Raw genomic sequence first — 5,135 nt, forward strand, 5'->3', positions numbered from 1 at the left:
CCCCACTACCTCATAGGCCTAGTTTACTATTTGTTACTATTTGATTTGATACAGGTGGCAGTAAATTATGGTCCAATAGTCTGCCTATTGGCCACGTAGCCGTGTTGGATCCATCCAGGAGCCCAACATCAATAAAACAATAGTTGAAATATTTTTACATAGTAAATTTTACATAGTAAAAATATTTCTACTATGTTGTCTACATATATCCACCAAATGTTGAACCATAATGCTGATTACAACACCTTTTACAGCATAACTTCAGTATTTCATTAATGTATTGACGGTAAGGAAGAATAATTTTATGTATCTTAAGATACTATTATAATGTACATTTTCGCAATAAAGAATGCTAATTTCTGTTTTCTCAATCAGTATCGCAACAAAATGAACGAACAACAAAATCAAGTGGTGTCCCAACAACGGCAGGCCTTGGCGCAACGGCAGGCTGAGATAGCGTCGATAGACTCGCGAATAGCTCAACTCCAGAGTCGTCTCCAGCGCAAGAGAGCGTTGAATCAACGATTGACGCATCAGGTGGGTCCTAACGGCGGCGGCGGCGTTAACAACACAGGATTCCCGGATACGAAGCTCGACGGCTTCAACAACGGCGGTAAGCTGAGACCGGCCGGCAACATCGCCGCGATCGAGCCGTATTCGCACATACCGAACGACAACGATTTCAACCTGAACAAAAACGACCCCAAGTATCAGACACTGCCATACAACACCAAGTTCACGATGAACTTCAAGGCTATAGAGGACGACGTGAACAAAAATAAAATACAGCACTCGGCGAGCGCCTCCCAGTTGGGACAGCGGCCGACCTTTCAGCAATACGGGCACCAAATCGTTCACAGCCAGTCGCAATCGCACATTCAGGGTGAGTACTTTCGTTCGCTTATAAGATGTAAAATTTTTAACACTACGCATTCACATAATTATTTAAAACTTTCAAAATTACTTGAGATAGATCTTTTCTTTGTTGAAGAGATAATTTTGCAACTGTAAATGCTCGAGAATTTCCAATATTGGTAAACGCTATAAAATTGTTATCTCATCGATAAATATAAATGTGATTTTGAACGCGAATCTAATTGCCATCTAAAATATTTAGGGCAATCTCAATTACTAGGAAGCAATCAAAATCTCAGCAATCAACCCGCGACGATCCAGTCAAGTTGCAACTACAATAACATCTGTAACACTGGGGACAGCTTCAGCCCGGACAATCTGTCGCAAGGTATTCGTCTTCACCAGGGCCATCAGTACCAGCAGCAGACGCAACAGCAGCAACAGCATCAAAATGGCAATCTTCAGCAGAAGCAGCACAATGTGACCGGCATTGGCGGTGCATCGACGACGTCGAATCTCGTCGGTGTTACCGTTCCGTCGATTGTGCAAACCACGCAAAATCAACATCGAAATTTGCAGCAGACCGTGGGCGGTCATCAGAAACCAGTGTCGAGCGTGGCGCCAAGCTTCTCGGTGAAGTCGCAGATCTATCAGACCTCTTTGACCAAGATCCACCCGGTTATGCCGCAGACATTGAGCCTGTTGGGTCGCGGACACAACAACGCGCCGCAAAACTACATCGGCAATAATCAACAATTGGTTGCAGCGGCAAGTGCACAGCTGCAATCCAACGTTGGGAATCAAGAAGCGAATTACAGTCATGGTTACAGCAATACCCGAATCAAACGACGAGCATTCACACATCTTCTCCGGCGGCCGTCTATCAGATTCAGAGTTCGTCGAATCTCGTTGGTTTTCATAGCGCTGCTACCACCGCGACGACCTTCGACAATTCTTCTCAAAAGTATAACCAGTCGTTGCAGGTATTGAGTTCTAACGATCTCGCGCAGGATCAAATACTGAACACTCAGAAAACCAAATTCGAACAAAGTAAGAGTCAGGATAAGTTTAAACACGCGTTACTGCCTAGCAATAAGCACGAACAGCAGCAGAGCTGTTTACGATATATATATCGTAAGATATATCTTAGATGACCTTTTGTTATGCAGGGGGAGTTGGGGAAGTTAAAGAATAATTTCTCAACATTATAAGTATGATACTTACAATATATTTTTATATCTAATTTTAAGGAACAACGTCTTGTTTCACCGACAAATTCATCGATTTTTTTAAATTTCAGGGGTGGGTGCCCCCTTAAACGTGGTAAAGTGAAACTTATTAATTAAAATTAAATTATTGATTAACTTATTGATTATTGATTAAAAATCCAATCAAATTATTGATTAAAAGTCCAATCAACTGATAAGCTATTAGTACAAGCATTAATACATTGCTATTTTACTTTGTAGAAAAATATTTTATTATTAATAATATTATTAAGTGTTTGATTACACCTGACGATCGCGGAAAAAAAATATTGATAAATATATTTAGAATTAAGTTGACGTACAAAAAAAGCTGTTTTTATGTGATACATATACGGGCTATTGCCCACGATAATTTGTTTAATTAATACTTATCTTTGTGTAAATTATCCTAAATGCTATAAAATTCCCGTACTCTCTACATTCAATAGATACGAATAAATACCTTTTAAACCAACATCGCGTCTTCTCTAATTATTTTTAATATACTGCCTTTTGAAAGAGATAATCCGTTCAACATATCTTTAATCATTTGTCAAGAATTATTAAACCGAATTTACTTGAAGTTGTGTTTATATGATTTCAAAATAAACTCTCGGTTCAGTAACAATGCTTGTAAACAAGGAACCGACAAATTAAAAAAAGTCGCTTATTTTAAACGACTGAGCATCGAGAATTCTGACTCCGGAGCAGAGCTCGGTATCTTTTTCTTAAATATATAACATACCATATATAATATATAAATATAAATATAAACATACCAAATATATAACATATAATATAACATAAATATAGTTACATATACAGCGACTATCTGTACCTGCATCTTTCACCGGAAAAATAATTCAGTGCATCTTGTATCTGTATCTAAATCGAAGGAATTGAAGAAAACTTGTATCTGTATCTCTTCACCGAATTCATTGAAAATTTATCTTGCGTCTGTACACTGAGAAAAATGTCCGATTAAATATAATCGGATAATCCAATTACATAATAACAAACGAATATATCCGATGAAAAAAATGTGATCGGTTTTCAGTCAAATTTCATCGGTAACTGCATTCCATCGGATGTATCCATAATTTGTTCGGAAAAATTAATCATCGGAAACACTGTCTAATTGGTTTATCCGATGAAAAATTTTCTCAGTGTATCTTTGATGAAAAAAAGTCAAGATAGCAAGCTCTGTTTCTGAGGATTAATAAATCGTTGAGTCCTCAGTTGCTCCAATGGGTTTCCTTCCTTTTCGTTACAACGTGCCTAAAGTCTCGTCACGAAATTGGCCGAAGCGGGAATTTAACGGGCCTCGAGCAATTTCTAGGAGCGCGTCTCGTTTATCGCGATTTATCTTTGGCGATCCTCGGAGTTCGGGCTTTCGTGTAAAATCGGTAGCGTTAGGAAAGTAGCGTTCGCGCGAACGCACCGCGAGGAGAGAAATTACGACGTATTTCGATGAGGAGGAGGCGGAACTGGCCTGGATCTCTAAACGCGATCTCGTGGCGGATAACGAATGGAAATTCGCATTCTTGCGGCGCGAGAGTACACGTACGTACGTCACTCGCGTGCCGGACACGGTGCGTCAACCGTACGCGAGATTCCAACGCGATTTCATTTCACATCACGCAAGAACCGAATCTCGCCTCGACGATTTTACCTCGCGGCACGGAAAACGGATCCCGGACTCGAGTCGTGATCCGAATTCTCGCCCTCGGCGCGACACGAACCAAATTTCATTCCTCAACGACGACGTACCGTTTCCGCCTTCGCGCGGATCCAGACGTCTCTTTAGTTTAACTTCACCTCGACGCGGTCTGAATAGATTTTTATTTTTAAATTAATTTTAACTCCGCATTTATCGACGTAGCAATCAACGCGGGAAGTAAAGACTGCGCGGCATTATAGTAAAATGAAGAACATATAAAATAATATACGACCGTATAATTAAATTCAAATTACTAATAAGCAATCAGAGCCAAGCGCGGTAATTATTATCGCGCGAAAAGATTCAATTAAAATTTCCTGGCGCACGTTTCGGCCCCCTTTTTTCGACTCTTCTCAGCGCAAACGTATAATTAAATGCGTAATTACGATACAAATGTATTTACAGTTTCGAAACTACCGTAGGCCCAGAGTCGCCGATGTGAATTGTCATCGCCGTTGAAAGCTCTCGGCGCTGAAACTTTCCTCCCGGGGCCGGTGACCATGAGTAGAGCTCGCGCGCTCAAGGTCATTGATTCCACCGGCAGTTCCGGCTCGGTTTCTGGGCCAGGTTAACCGACGGTCCCGCGACGGCGACGTCCGGAATACCTTCGCTCGCCGTGACGTCGGCTCGGCCCGATACGGGAGATACCGGTAACGAGCCGGCATAACTCAGCAGCGGACTCGGGCTCGTACGAACCCGAAGTTCTAACGCGAAAAGTCCTCTTCGAGCGCCCTTTTCCCTCCGACAAACTGGCGGACGATTATAAAGACTAAAAGACGATTGAGTCACAGAAGAAGCCATTGCTCTCGCGAACATTTACGGACGCGAGCGATGTGCTTCGAGTGAAAGTGATCCCTCGGAATTTTCTCAAAATGAGCCCAACTACACAGTGTATCGGTAAAATTGTTGTAACTGAGGTATCTGTATCGAGAATGAGCTAACGGCTCGGCCAAGTCCCAGCTTGTAGCTCGCTCAGCCAACATGAATTACGGCCTCGCGCCTAGCATCATCGAGGCTCATGGCACTCGCGAGCATTCCGCCGGACGAAATGCGAATTGACCGTTCATTCACGTCCGAGACCCCGTTCAGCAGCGGCGCATTGGCGTGAATTTGATCTTCCAGGCCCTGGAAGAGGCTTGGAAAGAGCTTCCGAAGGTCCGAACGCGCGAGTGAACAGTTACATGAACGCTCTGGTAGATAAACGAGAGATGAATCAAAATTCTATACCAGGTTAATTCTTGATAAGGAAAGGACCGAAAACTTTCGCCGGCTTTTAATCGAGCAACTTTGTAATCTGTATACAAGTTTGGGAC

The 5,135-nt window shown here is 42.2% G+C and overlaps 1 pseudogene; it reads left to right on the forward strand.

Annotated features, from left to right (window-relative positions):
* Positions 1-259: 259 nt before the first annotated feature.
* LOC105556552 lies at positions 260-2,740 on the forward strand (annotated as a pseudogene).
* Positions 2,741-5,135: the final 2,395 nt, after the last annotated feature.

Source organism: Vollenhovia emeryi, unplaced genomic scaffold (genome assembly GCF_000949405.1).
Source record: "Vollenhovia emeryi isolate VEMERY1.0 unplaced genomic scaffold, V.emery_V1.0 DF939937.1, whole genome shotgun sequence".
Taxonomy (NCBI): domain Eukaryota; kingdom Metazoa; phylum Arthropoda; class Insecta; order Hymenoptera; family Formicidae; genus Vollenhovia; species Vollenhovia emeryi.